Raw genomic sequence first — 18,350 nt, forward strand, 5'->3', positions numbered from 1 at the left:
AGGGTCTCAGTGAGGGATTGCCAGACCAGGCTGGCCATGGGCGGGCCTGTGGGGGATTGTCTAGATCTCTTCTTTTCTGTGGGAAGACCCAGCCCATGGTAGGAAGCACAGTGCCCTGGCTTAGGGATCTGGAGTGTCAGGGAAGAGTAGAAGACACTAGCAGGCAACCAGCTGCTTCAAGCTCATGCTGCCTCGACTCCCGCACAGTAATGGGCTGGAAGTGTGAGCTGAAAGGAACCGTTTCTTCTTTAAGTGGCTTTTTGTCAGGGTGCTTTATCTCAGCCACAGAAGTAAAACCTGAAGAAAGAAATTGTGCCTGAAAATGATCATTGGGCGATTTTCTCACTTGGAGACTACCCCCCACACACCCCTCCACCTCCAGTCTCTGAGTCATGGGAATATTGTTTATTTATTTACTTACTTATATATTTATTGAGGCAGGGTCTCAGGTATCCCCAGCTGGCCTTGAACTTGTTGTGTAGCCAAGGATGACTTTGAGCTCCGGAGCCTCCTACCACTACCTCCCATAATCTGGAAGGTTCCCGAGTCTCTAGTCTCCTCTGCTCATACTGCTGGTGTCAGTGGCCAGACCCGTTGTTCTAGAACACAAGCGCCCGAAACCAGACTCCAGAGACAGGTGAGCAGTGAAGAGGAAATAAGACTGGTGTGTAAAAAGGAAGTCTTTCTTCGAGTCATTATTGCTTAGGGGTATCTGCTAAACATTTCCATGCAGGCTGATCAAAGACAGATCTGCTCTAAATAACCTGAGGCTTCGGACGAGACTAGTTTGATCCTTGCTGAAGCTGAGACATTTGTTAAAGGTCACCTCTTTAAAAGGGGTCTTTTACCTACCTTGTCTGCCTTAGTGGGAAACCCCCTCCTGATTTTCTGATTTTAGATGTATGTTTGTTTTTGAGATGAGGTCTCCATTCATAGCCTACCCTGCAACTCACTGGAATTCACTGTGTAGCCTCAAACTCTTGGCCATTCTGCCTCCACCTCCCAAGTGATGGAATTACAAGTGTGCATTGCCATACCCAGCTCTTAAATCCATTAATTACTTAAAAAAAAAAACAACTCATGGGAAAATTCAAATGACTGTTACCTTGAATCTAGTAGAATTTGAAATATCAGTTTCTCAGCATTTAGGAAGTAGGGGCAGGAAGACCAGGATTCCACAGCCAGTTCAAGGCGGGTCTGGGCTGCCCAAGATCCTGGTCTCAAAAGCAAAAAGAGCAAACAAACAAATAACCAAAAATACATGCCAACTCCAAAGTTACAGAACTTTCCAGGGCTAAATAGAGCCACATAAGAGTCAGGGGCTGAATATCACTGACCTGAGTCATAGGGGACAGGGTCTTAGGAATCGTTTCACAGGTATCAAAAATATTGGAAACAAATCTCTCAGGGGAAGCTGGGTGTCGGCACATGCCTTTAATCGCAGCACTGGGGAGGCAGAGCCAGGTGGACCTCTGTGAGTTCGAGGCCAGCCTGGTCTACAGAGCGAGATCCAGGAAAAGCGCAAAGCTACACAGAGAAACCCTGTCTCAAGGGGAAAAAAAAAATCTCTCAGGGAAACACTCAGGCTTAAGGGAGCAGAAGTGGACTTTTGAAAAGAAGGGTTTCAAAACTGGCCAAGCATGGTAGCCAATGATCATAACCCCAGCATTTGAAAATAAAGGAAGTAAAATCAAGAGTTTAAATCCAGCCAAGTTCAGTGCTGGACACTTTTGATCCCTGCACTTGGGAGGCAGAGGCAGGAGGACCTCTGTGAATTCAAGGCCAGCCTGATCTACACAGCAAGCTCCAGACAGCCAGGACTATGTAGAGAGAACCTGTCTCAAAAAACAAAGAGGAATTTGGGGTCCTCCTGAACTACTTGAGATCCTGATCCAAAAGAGTCTTTATTGAACTTCAAAGCTCCAAACCTTTTTCCTAAGATGTGCTATCAAGCTAGTCTGTGATTGCTTTTGTGTATCGTTAATTATCTTTTCTAATTAAAAATCAGTTAGTGATTACTGGGAAAAGGTCGGCAGCTGGAGGTTTTCCAGGAAGGACTTGAAAGATAAATCCCTTGTTGTCCTCTAACCCAGAGATCACAAAAAACCATGCCTTGGTCCCGGCACCCAAACTGCCCACAGCACCCAGCATACTGGGTCCCTTTTCATCACTGTTTGTTGCTCTTCTTTAGACTCTGTAGCCCCACTGATAGCCTGTAGATTCCAGCCAGTCCTGGAGCTCATCAGATGCCCTTCCTGCAGATTCTAAGCTTCCTCTGGGATAAGCAATCTATCCACGCCCAAGTTCTCAACTCAGTGACTAGCCTCGAACTCATTACACAGCTGGCCAGACTCAGAGAGATCCTCCTGCCTCTGCCTCCTGAGCGCTGGGACTGAAGGTGTGTAGCACTAAACCCAGTTTTTAATTTTGAGGCAGGGTATCTGGTAGTTCAGGCTGACCTTGAACTCACTATGTATCTGAGGAGGACCTTGAACCCAACCTGATATGTGCCAGCCGTACCCAGCTTTATCCATAACCCAACACTGTCTAGACTTCACAATCCAACCTCACTCCTGTTTCCTCCTCTGCTCAAAAGAACCCAAAATTAATCTCGCAGTGTAGTACCTGGCATTGCCAGTCACGGGGGAAGAAGGAAGTTCTCGTTCTGTGGTTATACATTAAGAAGCATTAAGCGGTTCTTCAACGGCCTTTTCATTTCCATCTCCAGGGGCTGACCACATTGACCAATGAAATTACTACACTTTGGTTGGTTCTTATTTTATGCTAGACTCTAGGCTCCCCCACCCCCTTGTCTTCATTGCAAACATGAAAAGAAACAAACAGACTCACTTAGTGAAATGCTACTTAGAAATGTCATGGTTATTGGGACTACTAGCCCCGATAGAGTGTCTACCTAGGATGCAAGGGGTCCTTTGTTCAATCCTTGGCAATGCACACACCAAAAGTCGAGGAGATAGTCTCTCTCTTTGATGGCAGCCAAGGTAGCTTTGCATTTGCTATATAGCAGGCTAGGCTGGCCTCTTCATCTCTGCCTCAGCCTCCTGAGTGCTAGGATTCGAGATGTGCAGCACCATGCTCGACACACAGTAAATTCAAACTTAATGCCCATTAAACGATAAAGGAATATAAAATCTGGCTACTTCTCTTCTGATTTGTAATTAAATAATGTGTATTTTGTTGACCATTCTTTGATTTTTTTTTAAAGATTTATTTATTTATTATGTATACAATGTTCTGCTTGCATGTATGACTGCAGGCCAGAAGAGGGCACCAGATCTCATTACAGATGGTTGTGAGCCACCATGTGGTTGCTGGGAATTGAACTCAGGACCTCTGGAAGAGCAGTCAGTGCTCTTAACCTCTGAGCCATCTCTCCAGCCCCCATTCTTTGATTTTTAACTACTCCTCCCAATCACTTAAGCTTGCAGATGGCCTTAGCATGCCTCTGTCCAGCCCTCCTACCCCCACCCCCAAGACACTGGATAAATTCTGCCTGAGTAATTGTGGTCTCACACATTCTAGTCTTGGCTTCAGAGCAGTTGTGGATGTTTTGAGATGGGGTTTCAAGTGGTTAACACCAACCTTGAACTGGTCATGTAGTCAACGCTGGCCTCGAACTCCTAATCTTCCTAAGGACTAGAAGTACATACCACTGCACCCAGCTTCACGCCAATTTTATTTCAGTGGTATGGTTTTGAATATCATGAGCTCATTTAGCTATTGGTTTTTAAATGTTAACAGTTTCCAGACAAGGTTTCCTACGTGTGCTATTAACATTTTTTGAGAAAAGCTGCCTCCCAGCCCGTTCGGTACTAGGAATGACCTTAGGGTCTCATACTCTCTGGGCAAGCACTGTTCTACTGAACTCTATTCCCAGCCCTACTGTTGTAAATTTTATAGGACAGAATTACCTATTGTATTAGTCATCTGACCAAAACACTGGGGAAGATTCTTCTCTCTCTCATGTTGTATGTGAACATATGTGTGTGCAAGAATTCCTGCATGTGTCCTGGAGTGTGAGGAGGCTCAAGGTTGACACCAAGGGTCTTCCTTGACTGCTCTAAAGCATATTCACTGAGGCAGGCTCTTTTTTTGGAGGGGAGGGGATTCGAGACAGGGTTTTTCTGTGTAGCCCTGGCTGACTTGGAATTCACTCTGTAGACCAGATTGGCCTCGAACTCACAGAGATCTGCCTGCCTCTGCCTCCTGAGTGCTGAAGTCCAGGGCAAGAACTTGAACCACTGAGCCATCTCCTTAGACCCCAGAAAGGTTTTTTTTTTTTTTTAAGATTATTTACACCTGGTGGTGGTGGTGCATGCCTTTAATCCCAGCACTCTGGAGGCAGAGGCAGGCGGATCACTGTGAGTTTGAGGCCAGCCTGGGCTACAGAGTGAGATCCAGGAAAGACACAAAGCTACACAGAGAAACCTTGTCTCAGAAAAAAAAAAAAAAGATTATTTACTTTTGTTTTTTATGTGTATGAGTGTGTGCCTACAAGAATGTATGTATGTGCACCAGGTGTGCCTGGTGCCCAAGGAGACCAGAAGAAAGCATCATTGGATCCCTTGGATCTGGAGTTATGGAGAGTTGGAGCCGACATGTAGAGACTGACCCAGCCTCACCCAACCCCAAAATCATTTGGATAGAATACAAAAAGTTAACTTGCCAGACAGCGGTGGTGCACACCTTTAATCCCAGAACTCAGGAGGTAGAGGCTGGTGGATCTCTGAGTTCAAGGTTAGCCTGGTCTACAGAGCTAGTTCCAAGATAGCCAGGGCTATACAGAGAAACCCTGTCTCAAAAGAAAAAAAAAAGTTAACTTCAAAAATTCTTTTAAGGGCTGGAGAGATGGCTCAGCAGTTAAAAGCACTGGCCGCTCTTCCAGAGGACCTGGGTTCAATTCCCAGCACCTACGTAGTGGCTATGATCGTCTGTAATCCAGTTCCAGGAGATTTGATGCCCACTTCTGGCTTCCACAGGCACCAGGCACATATGTGATGCATGTACACATATGTGGGCCAAATACTCATGCACAGAAAAATTAATTAATTAATTAATTAATTAAAATATTTTAATAGAGAGCAAGCCTTGGATAACCACACCCCACTCCGGGGCTCAAGGAGAATAAAGAGGTCATGTCACAGATCAGATCTCAAAAACCACCCATAAGCCAGGCGACGGCATATGCCTGTAATCCCAGCACTCAGGAGGCAGAGGCAGATGGATCTCTGTGAGTTCGAGGCCAGCCTGGTCTACAGAGCTAGTCCCAGGACAGGCTCCAAAGCTACAGAGAAACCCTGTCTCGAAAAACAAACAAACAAACAAACAAAACAACAACAACAACAACAAACACCCATAAAACAATTGTGGTGAGGGCCATGGACAGCTCAGTGGCAGAGCATGCCAACCTGAGACCTGGAGATTAGCCCTCAGCATAATAATAATAATAATAATAGCTAGGATTACCATTATTAACCTCAAGGCAGTGTAGCTGGGAATCAGTGTAGCCAGGGAGGCTGAGGAGGAAGAATATTTGGGGGCGAAACAGTCGCGTTCTGTCACAAGTGAAGTATCCTTCCATTTTGGAACATCCGCGGAAGCACTCACGTTAGCTCACAGGGGTAAAAGTGAGGTACCTTTCATTTCAAGTTTTTCCCCAAGGACTTGGAACTAGCAAAAGGAGATGTACTTCAACAAACCCATGAGAGATTGCAGGAAAGATGTGAGGCTACATCTTAAAATGACAGAGGGGGAGATGAGGAGTGAGGGGGAGGCCCCATCCTCAGTCAAGCCGGGATTCGCCAAGGCACATCCTACCTCGGAGAAGACCAAGGAGGGATGCGTTTGCCTCAAGGGGCAGTTCTCTCAAGAGAGCGGGTGAGCGTGCTCTCCTTCTGGAGTGGTGGGGATGGGCAGGCAGAACGGGTCTGTGCAATTTCTAAGTGTGCTATGGTTTCCGAAGGTAGAGCTGCTCACCTGGAGTAATGTGTACTGAGTGTGTCCAGAACGCTGGCCCACGCTCTCCCCATGCACAGCTGCCACCTTTGGCTAATGAGGTCACTATTAGTTAAGGAACTTGAGTTCACAGGGCTCCCTGAAGACTCAGACCCTGAAGAACCCCTTCTGGCAGGTTCCGTGTCAATGGCTTTTAAGCGATGCCACTTCCCAGCTTCTACACTGAACCCCAAATACCTTCCCATCCATTATAATCCCCACCTCACTACCTTAGTGTCTGCTGACATTCAATGAAGGTGTGGCCCCAGAATTTGTAGTGTTTGTGTGTGTGTGTGTGTGTGTGTGTGTGTGTGTGTGTGCGCACACACACACGCACGCACATGAGTGTTGGCATATGTGCTTGCAAATATGGATGCCACAGAACACTTACGGAGGTCAGAGGACAAATTTCAGGAGTCAGTTCTCTCCTTCCATCATGTATCCTAGGTATTGAATTCAGGTTGTCAAACTTGATGGGAAGTTCCTTTTCCCACTGACAAAAATGATCATATTCACCAAAGTGACATCCCCCCCCCCCTTTTTTTTCTGGAGCTGAGGACCGAACCCAGGGCCTTGCGCTTGCTAGGCAAGCGCTATACCACTGAGCTACATCCCCAACCCCCAAAGTGACATTTTAGAATATGTTTGCACCATGAAATTACTCAGTTGAGCCAAGTAACACACTATTTCGCACACATTTTTGAAATGAGGTTTAAAAAACCTATTTATTTTCTTAAAAATTTGTCCTTGATTTTTGAGATAAGGTCTTACTCTTTAGCACAGGCTGGACCTGAACTTGCAGCAATTCTCCTGCCTCAGACTCCCAGGTGCTGCTGGGATCACAGGCATGAGCCGTCACTCCCAGCATATCACATTTTCAAGGGAATAATCCAATTGACCCCCAAAGGACAATGACTCCACTCATGACCTTTCAACTCTGTGATGCTATGAACATGGAATGCATTCTCCAGGAACTGAATTTCAGACTCTGAATTTGCTCTTTCTGCGAGCAAGGTATGTGACGCTGTATTCTCTGGCCGTGAGGGAGCTGTGACTCACAGGTAGCTGACAAGCACAGATGGAAGTGAGGGGGATTCCACGGTGGCCTGGGGGGGCGGTGACAGGCAGTAAGTTTGTGATGGATCAGTGGATATCACACTGTCAACTATGCCTTGTTATTCACCTTTATTGCCAATGTCATACAATAGACCTCGAACTCATTCCTCTCCAGCTGAAACTTTTGTTCAACATCTGCATCTTAATAGAGAATGAGAATCATTGCAAGACTGATGGTGATCATCTTAAAATTTTGTCCTCAAGGCAGAGTTTAGTGTGGTGGGTCACAGCTGTAATTCAAGCACTTAAACCTGAGGCAGGAGGATTGTCATGAGTTCATGAGTTCGAGAACATCTGCCTATAATGAAACCCTGTCTCAAAAAACCAACAAAAGGCTGGTCGGTGGTGGTGCACATCTTTAATCCCAGCACTCGAGAGGCAGAGGCAGGAAGATTTCTGAGTTTGAGGCCAGCCTGGTCTGCAAAGTGAGTTCCAGGACAGCAAGGACTACACAGAGAAACCCTGTCTTAAAAAACAGACAAACAAACAAACAAAAAACAAAATATCCTCATCACACATATTTAACACACATATTTAATTCTACCTCCTGGGAGGCAGAGGCAGGCAGATCTCTCTGAGTTTGGGGACAGTCTGGGCTACATAATGAGTTCCAGGCTAGCTAAAGACACACAGTCAGACCCAAGTATTAAAAAAAAAAAAGTGACAAGACAGGTTGAGGTAGAAGGCTGGGTTAACCAAGGAAGGAAAAGAACATTAGGAGTGAATAAGAACTTGCTCAGTGTAGTTTAGTTTAAAACCTCAAAGTGAGTTCCTGTCTTAAAACAAAACAACAAAGCAAAACCAAATGCTCTATCTGTTATGAGCAAGGAGAGCCAGAGAGGAGCTAACCAAAGCATGTGCCATTACAGCGTCACCGGTGGCTCCTCGGTGGGGTCAGAACACACCAGTTTCCCTGTTATCCAAAGGTTAAGACATTTGCTACGTTTTGGGGCTTTTTTGGGGGGGGCAAAGACACCCCTACCCCCAAGTATTTGCACAATACTTTCTAAACCTTCCCAACGGGCAGATGACAGTTAGCTGCTTACAGAGGAAACTTCCCACAAGGCATCCTGTGCGGTGTAGTAGAAAGGGGCTTTCACACCTAATAAAATTAAATAAATATTAACTTTCAGCTCTAGGATCAACCAAGAGCCTTGTTCAGGCCATGGAAGCCCTCTCCAGGGAGCTCCAAGCCTGGCTCTCACAGGTTTTTTTGCCTGCCTTTTCCTCAGACCAAGTCAGATGGCTTTGCTTCTAGCATAAACAAGTCTCAATACAGGCTAGTGAGATGGTGAGCTTGCCACCAAGGCTAATGACCTGAGTTAATCCCTGGAACCTGCTTGGTGGAAAGAGGGAACCAACTCCCACAAGTTATGCTCTGAAATTACACACATATACACTACACACACACACACACACACACACACACACACACACACACACACACACAAAGTCTCAACATTAGCAGGCTGAGCACAATATTTCACACTTGTGAGGTACACATAGAAGGATCAGGAGTTCCAGGTCAACCTCAGTTAAATGGTGAGTTTGAGGTTAGCCTGGGCTACATAGTGAAACCCCATCTCAAGAAAATAAACAAACAAACAAAACCCTAAAGTTTCAAGACCTTACGTGCTGTCATTAGTCCTATAATCCTAATTACTCAGGAGGCTGAGGTAGAAAGATTGAAAGTTCAAGGCTTGCCTGGGCTACAAAGTGAGTTCAAAGCCAGGTTGGACAACTTGGAGAGACCTGGTGTCTCAAAAGAACAAAGGGGATCCTGTGGTAGAGTGCATGCCTAGCAAGTGTGAGTTCCTATGCTTAATCCCCAGTACACACACACACACACACACACACACACACACACACGCACGCACACGCACACGCACTCGCACGCATATACATAATACTCATATGTGCTGTGCACACATGTATACTCACTCGCACACACAAGCACACCCAAATGTTCACACACATACATACATATGCACACATGCATGCACATACGTGCATATACACTTGACTACACATGCATGCACATAGACAAATATGTACATACATACATGCACACACATACATAGATGAGCACACGTGTGTGCACACATGCATATGCACTCATACAGGCACACACATGCTGCACGCACATGTCTCATTACTAAAAGCAGTTGCTCTCAAAAGACGCTTCACATATTGCCTTATTAACAGCACTGTTAGGTCACTAAGGACACCCGAGGTCAACAAGCAAGAGGTCAGTGAGCAGCCCAATATTTGGAGGCAGGGCCTATATGGCTATCACACAGCCCAGGTTAGCCCAGATCTTCCTCCTCCAGCCTCCCAAATGCTGGGGTTACCGGCTCTGTTCATCTCCTTGCATCCAGACCACTGAGGCCCAGGAGACAACAAGTCATGCGTACTTGTGAAAGAGCTGGCCTGGGAGCCGTTTCCACAAGCCACATTGGTCTGCTTTCCGTTAGCCCAGGGCTTTGTGCAGAGCTGGTCCAGGATGGGGTAAATCACCCCACCCACAGGGCAGCTGCACACAATGAGCATCGTCCTCCCTTCCTTTGGCCCTTTCTCAGAAACCTTATCTTTTGGGTGGCCCCCTTCCTGCTGTTTGTGTTGGATTTTATTTCTTGCAGCCTCTGGCTGCTTCCCAGACCTGGAAGGCTTTATCCGCATCATCCCGACATCCATCTTCACCCCTCACCCTCTTCAAACCTTGGTTGAAATTGCCCCTTCTTATGGAAGCAGGCCCAGAAACCTCACTAATGCTTTTTGACCTCCCCCATATCCTTCAGGGAGCCACAGCCCCCTAATTTTTCTCCTCAGCCTTCCTTACAGCATTAACCCTTCACCTGCCACACCCATAGGATGCCTCAAACACGAAGAAGGAATCTATTGCTCATTGATGTGTTTTCAAAAGCCTAGAAGAGTCCCTGCCTGCAGCAGGTGCTCACAAGCACTAAAATGGTCTAGCCTGTGCTTAATGTCCAGAAATTCATATGCCAGGGGAAAGATCAAGGAGAGTGTCTCTTCCACGCACCCCAGAGTGCCTGACATGTAGGCCCCTGTGCTCACAATGAACTCGAATCTGTATGAAATGTTGGGGGACCTGGGGATATAGCTCGATGGTGAGTACTTGTGTTGTGTGCCTGAGGCTTGGGGTTTGATTCTAACACCCGAGTCGTGTGGATTAGAGACCACTTTTCCTATTGCAAATACACGCAAGTGCTGCATTGGTTAAGTTAAATCCTGAGTCCAAACATCTTTTATTTTTAATTATGTTTATATAGGTGTGTTTGTGCCTGAGTATGTGCTTGTACATTCAGGAAGGAACCCAGCAGCCAGAGGCACTGAATGTCCTGGAGCTGGAGTTACAGGCGGCTGTGAGTCACTTGACATGGGTGCTGGGATCTGAGCTGGGTCCTCTGGAAGAGCAGGACGCGCTCCTAACTGCTGAGCCCTCTCTACAAAACTCCCATCCTTCTTTACTTTTTATCTGTTTATTTATTGGGGCACACCCGTGAAGGTCAGAAGGAGGAATTGGCTTTCTTCTTCTGCCACACGGGGCCCCGATATCGAACTCAGATTGTTAGGTTTGGCAGCAGGAACAGTTACTGAGCCATCTTGCCAATACCGCGCCCCGCCCCCCCCCCCCAACCATCTTTAGATTTTTGTTGTTGTTTGTAGTGCCGGTTGTCAGACTCGGGGCCTAAGCAGTTTGGCCAGCCCTCTGTCCCTAGCACCCCTACCTCTTTATACTCCTATTTAACTCCAAAAATTGGAATATAAAAACAGTAAAGTGTGTGGCATGGTATTGTTCACCTACAATCCCAGTCTCAGAGGATCGTGTCAAGTTCCAGGTCAGCCCGGGGCCATACCCTGTCACACAAAAAGCAAGAAAATGGAGAAGGAAAGGAAAGAAAAGCAAAACAACAACCCAAGAGTAAACTCAAACTTCCAAGCAGGCGCAGAAGAGCCCAGGGCGGTCTGTTGGGACTCTGGGGATTCCTGGGCGCGACCTCGCTGCCCAAGTCCATAGGCAGTAGGAGGAGCACCTAGGTAATTCTAACGCTCTCCTCCGTCTAGGACAGGAAACCAGCCCAGGGGAAGGAGTCAGGTCCCCCAGCTTCAGAGAAGAACAGGACTCTAGCTACCACGAGATGGTTTTCAAGTCTTGAAAGGACATCCCGCCTGCAGTCCTCCCTCTCCACAGGGGGCCGCAAGAGAAAATAGGCCGATTTTTGAGACAGGAGAATTCAATCCATTTTTAAAACAAAGCCTTGTTTAGAAGATTAATCAGCAGCAGAGTGTAACCAGGGGGGACTTTGGAATTTCTAACTCTTCCAGAAAGGGAGAAGAGGCAGCCAGCTACAGTGGCCCCCACTGAACTCCCAGGCTAGGGTGGCGAAGGTGGACCTGCTTGGCTACATAAGGAATCTGAGGGTAGTCTGGGCCAAATGAAACTCTGTCTTTAAAACAGAAAAGAAAGGAATGGAGACGGGAGGAGACAAGATACAAAGAAAAGTACTACGTTCTGGCTTCTGGGGAGACTTCATGATTCCCTGTGATCCCAGGCCCTTTTGCGTTGGTTTCTCTGTTTTTTTTTTTTTGTTTTGTTTTTGTTTTTGTTTTTTAGAAACAGGGTTTCTCTGTGTAGTCCTGGCTGTCCTGGAACTCACTTTGTAGACCAGGCTGGCCTCAAAATCATAGAGATCCTCAGCTTCCTGAGTGCTGGAATGAAAGGTGTGTGCCACCCCCACACCCCCACACCCCTTTTTGGGTTTTGGTTTTGGGTTTTTTTGTTTTTTTTGTTTTTGTTTTTTTTTCAGGACAAGGTTTCTCTGTAGCTTTTGGAGGCTGTCCTGGAACTTGCTTTGTAGACCAGGCTGGCCTCGAACTCACAGAGATCCACCTGCCTCTGCCTCCTGAGTGCTGGGATTAAAGGCGTGCGCCACCACCTATTGGTCCTCAGCCATATCTGCCATGAAGGGGCCGGGGTTGAGGCTGACTGACAGGAGGTGGGAAGCTGGGGTGTGCCCAGCTCTGTTCTGGAGGCTGGGTGTAATTAAAATCACCCATATAAAACAAGGGCAGACTCTGTTATCTTAGCACTTTTCACAGATGAATACATTTAACTCTCTCTCCTCCTCTCCTCTCCTCTCCTCTCTCTCGCTCTCTCAAGTGCTCTGAGACAGATAAAGAAGCTGAGAGTATAATTTGATCTTTATGGTGATAAAGCCCAGAGGGAGCATGCTCATTCAGGGCCTCCCTGAACGGAGAGGAGTCTAGACCTGTCTGTCAATCACCCAGCAGCCAGAGCTGGCTTGCTAAAGCCTAATCAGAGAGAGCTGGGGAGACTGCTCTGTTTGCAAGCATGAAGACACACGAGTTCAATTCCCAAGACCCACATTAAAAAAAAACAAAACCCCAAAAACCTGGGCTTGGCAACCCATGCTTGTGACTCCAGCACTGGGTAAGTAGAGACAGACAGGCCCCTGAGGCTCACTGGATGACCGGCCACGCTGAACCAATAGGTTCCAAACCAGTGAGACGCTGGTTCCAAAAATAGGTGGTTAGAGCCTGAGGGACTACACCCACTGTTGTTCTCTGACCTCTACACACACACACACACACACACACACACACACACACACACACACACACACGTTGAGGGGGTGGATATCTTATCTGCCTCCTCCAAACCCTTCGCCACCAGAGCCATTTAGCAAAACACAAATACTTGTGCAGAAATGTCGGGGTAGGCCTCCTAATCCTGCCCTGACAATGCTGTGGGGATAGGCTATTCTGTTAGCACCCCGGGATGGCATCTCCTATCCTGTGCTTGTTTGTGTGAAACAGAGATAGGGAAAGTCCTCCGGAGGGCGTGTGACCCAAAGAGGTCCAAGTCCGGAGATAAGGAGGGCCTTGAGACACCTGACTGCTTCTGTCAGCTCCCCACACAGGGTGATCATTACCTCCGGGCAGACAGGCCAGCTGAAGCTTGGGTCATCATCCTGCTGCCCTGCCCATGCAGGGGAGACGGAAGCTGGGCTAGCTTCGTGGGTCGGCCCTGTTATCTCATAGATGTCCACGCCCCTCCACCTCACCACACGAGGTCCGCACATGAGACCCACCAGAGCAACCATTCACACACAACCTGTGAGTCGTGACCGCTTTGGGGGGGGGCGGTGTCCAATGACCCTTTCACAGGGCTCACATATCAGAGAGCTTGTAGATCAGTTATTAACATTACAATTCCTAACAGTAGCAATATTACAGTTACGAAGTAGCAACCAAAATAATGTTATGGTTGGGGGGGTCACCACCACCTGAGGACCTGTAGTAAAGGGTCACGGCATTAGGAAGGTTTCACACCACTGCACCAGAGCAAGGACTGTCTGAACCCAGGACAACTCTATGTGCCTGGCGTACAGCAGGCGCTCGGTATGTGTCTGAGGCTCAGACACGGCTGGATCCATGACTACTTAGAATCTGTCACTTGAATGCCCCGAGGAATCTAATGAACTTACCTGAACTCAGTGTCCACACCTGTTAAAACAGGGAATTAGCCCCTCCTCATCAATGTTAGGAGGGTGAGTTGATTGTGCCTGTTATTTTGAGATAAGGTTTTATGGAGCCCAGGCTGGCCTCAAACTCAGTTACTGCACACATAAGAATAACCATCATGCACTCCTGAAGTTCCAGACTCCACCTCCCGAGTGCTGGGATTGCAGGCGTGTTCCCCGACTACCTGTGCGTTTATGCAGTGATGGCAATCAAACCCAGGGCCTTCTTGTACGCGGTAGTTACACACCAGCTGTGCTGCATCCCAGCCCCTAGAAGAGTTGGCTAGTGGTGCCCTGGCCCATTAGTACCAAGTAACGACAGCCCTCCCCCTATTAGCACATCTGCAAGTTGCTAATCTGTCTCACAAGGCTGTGGGGTTGCCGCATGTATAGCGCTCGGAAGGCAGAGACAGGCAGAGCTCTGTGAGTTCAAGGCCAGCCTGGTCTAACAAGCAAGTTCCAGAACAGCCAGAGCTGTTATCACATAGGGTCACACTGAACCTTAGGATGTTCAGAGGGAAGGACTGAACCCCACTCTCTGCTAAGAGTCCTGGAGTCTGTAAATAAGGAGCTCTCTCTGAAGCTTCATCTCGACTCATCTTTGTTAGATGAGGGATGCAGGAGAAATCACTCCAGGCCCATGAACACCAGAAACCCCAGTGAGCCCAAAATACGGTTGTTTCATTGGTTTTGTTTGGTGGGTTTTGGTTTTTGTTGTTGTTTGAGATAGGGTCTCATTCTAGCCCAGGCTAGCCTGAACTCTCTGTGTAACCCAAGCTGGTCTCAAACTGGTGACTAGCCTCCTGCCTCAGCTTCTCAAGTGATGAGAGAACAGGTTTGAACCTGGTTTAGCATTGGTGCTTTAGCTGGGCTGTGGTGGTACATGCCTTGAATCCCAGCACCGGGGAGGCAGAGCCAGGCAGATCTCTGTGAGTTCAAGGCCAGCCTGAGCTACCAAGTGAGTTCCAGGAAAGGCTCAAAGCTACACAGGGAAACCCTGTCTCGAATCCCACCCCCCCAAAAAAAAAAAGAAAAAAGAAATGTGTTTCTTATATAGTTTCATTCCAATTTCTCTCTCTCTCTCTCTCTCTCTCTCTCTCTCTCCATATATATGTATCATACTCAGTGAGTTCCCATATCCCTTACTGATAAGTGAATTCTGTGGCTGCATGACAATCAATGTTTGTCTCAATCCAAACAAACTGCATTTTTTTTTGTTTCTTGAGATGGGGGTCTCATGTAACCAAGGCTGGTCTCAAGTTCGCTATGTAACTGAGGTTGGCCTTGAACTCCTGATCTGCCTGCTTCTGTCCCCCAAGTGCTGGGATTCCAGGCCTACACTACCACATTTCAGGTTTGGTTTGGTCTGGTTTTGCTTTGCTTGGTTTGATCCAGGGCCTCACTCTGTGGCCCAGGCTGGCCTGGAACTGGAGGTGGGTCCACCCTGCCTAATCCAGTGCTGCCTCTTGGACCGGGGGACCAAGTGACATTCCCCCCCTACCCGTCCACCACCACCCCCTCACCCCCCAACCAGGTTTGTCACGAAGTGTCTAGGAGAAGGAACGAATAGACCGACAACGACGGTACTCAAAATGGACTAGCCTCCTCGCGAGATGAGGACACCGAGGCTTGAAAATACAGCATCTTACTGCCCCAGACCAGGCCATCAGCAAGGGGAGAGCCAGGGTCTGAGCCTAGCTGTCTACAAAGACGGGGCTCTTTAGTTTGACAGCAATCAAGATTCTGATCCAGGCCCCCAGACTCCAAGTCAGAGACTCTTTCTACCGTCAGCAAAGGGAGATGTTCCCGGAGCACTGTGAAAGTCACAGCCAAGATGTCCTCAGCAGAAAGAAGAAGCAGTGAAAGAGAACAGCCTGGGCCAGGCAAAGTGGCGCATGCTTTTAAGCCCAGCACTGGGGAGGCTGGGGCAGGAGGATCTCTGGGTTCGAGGCCAGCCTGGTTTACGGAGTAAGTTCCAGGACAGGCAGAGCTACACAGAGAAACCCTGTCTCAAAAAAACCCGAGAGGGAAAGAAAGAGAGAGAGAACAGCCTGGAACACAGATGGACAGTGTATGGAGTGAAACCTCCAGACTGCCTCTAATCCCTCCATGTCCCCCAACTTCAGCCCCTCAGCCCCTGTGGCCTTGAGTCCAGCTCTAGCGCTCTGCATTTCTTTCCCAATGTGGTACAGACGTGGGTGTGTCTAAGGCAAACCGACTGAGATCTGAAGCACGGAGGCCTCGTACCTGGTAATGTCTTCTTTGTAAAGAAAAATGGCCCTAATTTCCCCCCTACACCAAGCCACCCCCCCAGGAGAATCACCAGCTTACATCCAGAAAAGACAGGACAGTTCATGCCTCCGGCCACTCACCTGTCTCCGAGCCCTGTGCCTGGCCTTCCTGGGCCGCACTGACAGGAGGAAGATCTGCTGAGATTCTCTTCCCAGGGAGACCTTAAGTTGCCTGCCACTTGGCACAGTTGGACTAGAGAAAGCTTGATTCAGAGTCTTTTACATACAATAGGACTGTCTTCCCGTCAGCTGACCCTCTGATCCAACAGAGGGGCTCAGAGATTATGTCTCAAGGCTCACCCAATCCCCGGTGGGGGTGTGTGTGGGGGGAGTCAGGCAGCAGATCCAAGGCCCCACTCCTCTGAGGGCTGGGATTTCTTCCTTGTGTTTTAAAGTAGTCTGGCAACTTCAGAGAGTAGCTTGGTGCACTTGCCTGAGTGAAAAGAAGAAATGGATTCAATCCTAGCACTACAAATGAATAAAAACACAAAAGCAGGGTCATCAAATGTAAGTAGGGTGTAATTTAATTCCTTTTTGTTGTTGTTTTGTTTTGTTTGTTTGTTTGTTTGTTTGTTTGTTTTTCTAGAGAGGCTCCACAGAGAAGCCCTGGCTGGCCTCGAACTCACAGAGATCTGAGTGCCGGGATTAAAGGCCTGCACCACTCCCGCAGGCTGCGGTTTAATCCTTAATCCCTTCATCTCCTTCATTTTCTCTCTCTCCTTCATTCTGTGGCCCAGGCACAGCCAGCAAATGGGGTGCAAAAGCAGACCGGACACCTCAAGGAGTCCAATCATGATCTTGTCACCAGAGTCCCTGTCCCTCGGTTTGATATTTATGGGGGCCCTCAGAGAAGCCCCCATAAAACAGTAGTGTGGGGGAGCTCAGCGCTACAATGCCTGTCTTCCAGGTACCAGGCCAGTTAGACCCCAGCACTAGCCAAAGAAACGCACTGGGAACACAGTCCAAAACCATCCAACTATTCGAAGCGTTAGTTTATAATATAGAAGCACAATTGAACTTGCAATTTGTCTAGAATCTGCCCATTCTCGTGGATGTATCTTTATCCCAGTCTATGCCTCAGTTTCCCCAACTGTAACGGGAAGTCTCTAGATTCGACTGGCAACCTCAAAGATGGTGATTCCACAGACACCCCCCCCCCCCCCCCCTGGCAAGTCCCAGTTCTCAGAAGTCTCGTATCCCGAAGAGGCGCTCAAGAGACCTTGGAAGCCCTGGTGCGTGGACACGTAAAAGGCACAAAGCAAGGTCCTTGGAGGAGATAGAGGAAAGAATGCCTGTCCCGGCACAAGATACTGTCAGCCTTCCCTAGCTCAAAGTTTGACCTGATCGCAGGACTAAGCCCCATTATCAGGCTTGGGGCTGTGGGTGAGAGCCAGGGGCCACACCTTTCCATCAGACAATGGCCAAGGGATAAAATCCAACCAGTAAACAGTGACTGAGGTGAACTCTGGGGGTGTGAACAAGAGTGTGGAGGCTCCTGATGTCATGGAGGGGCAGATGGGCCACTCCCAGGCGAGGCAGTCACAAATTAAGAGGACAAAAAAATCAGGGGTGGGGTGCTCACCGCTGAGCCCCAGGACCTGGAACAGTGACCCAGTGTTTGTGGGTATCCAACAAATACTTCTGGAATGAATGACTCCTGGTAGAGTAGCTTCTTCATACAGAAGGTGATAGTGCTGTGTAGAAGGATGATGGCGGCAGAGGAAGACCAGGCATTAGAATATATGCCTGAAATTCTAACACCTTCCAGGAGACAAGAGGATCGGGAGTTCAAGGCCACCCTGGATATGTACTGAATTTGGGTGCAACGGTTTTGCCTTTAATCCCAACACTCATGCAGTAAACAGAGGCAGCTGGACTTCTATGAGATTGAGGCCACCCTGGTCTATACAGCAAGGTGGGCGGGCGGGGGTTTGGGGGAGGAAAGCCAGCCACGAAACCCTGAGATGTTGGACTGAACAAGTCTCCTCTTAATTTTCCCTTCAACCTGTGGGGCCACAAATACTGGGGTCCTGCAGACAGCTGCGGGCTGGTTCTCTCCTTGTGGCGTTATGTGGGTCCCAGCGATCAATAGCAGGTTGGCTCAGGAAGTGCTGTGGCATCTCGCTGGCATGCTGTTTTTGAGGGTCTCTGTGTGTGGCGTGTATCAGCACTTACTCCTTTTTTTATGGGCAAATAGCCCATCATATACCTGAACCACGTGGTTTCATCCACTCATCTGCTGATGGACATCACTTACAAGTAACACCGCTGTGGACTTGCCATGTGTGATTTTGTTTGGACAGACGCTACTTTTCTCTTTCTCTCAGGCATATACCCACGACTGGAACTTCTGGACTTC

At 48.1% G+C, this 18,350-nt stretch overlaps 1 protein-coding gene across 1 annotated transcript in view; it reads right to left on the reverse strand.

Moving 5' to 3' along the window:
• The window catches only part of Srgn (serglycin), a 34,300-nt gene extending 18,103 nt beyond the window's left edge, over positions 1-16,197 (reverse strand). Inside the window, exon 1 of the mRNA XM_036167992.1 lies at positions 16,073-16,197. The gene's annotated coding sequence lies outside the window, so the exon portion shown is untranslated. The remainder of the gene's footprint in view (positions 1-16,072) is intronic.
• Between the last annotated feature and the right edge of the window lie 2,153 nt (positions 16,198-18,350).

The sequence above is a fragment of the Onychomys torridus genome, chromosome 18, assembly GCF_903995425.1.
Source record: "Onychomys torridus chromosome 18, mOncTor1.1, whole genome shotgun sequence".
Taxonomy (NCBI): domain Eukaryota; kingdom Metazoa; phylum Chordata; class Mammalia; order Rodentia; family Cricetidae; genus Onychomys; species Onychomys torridus.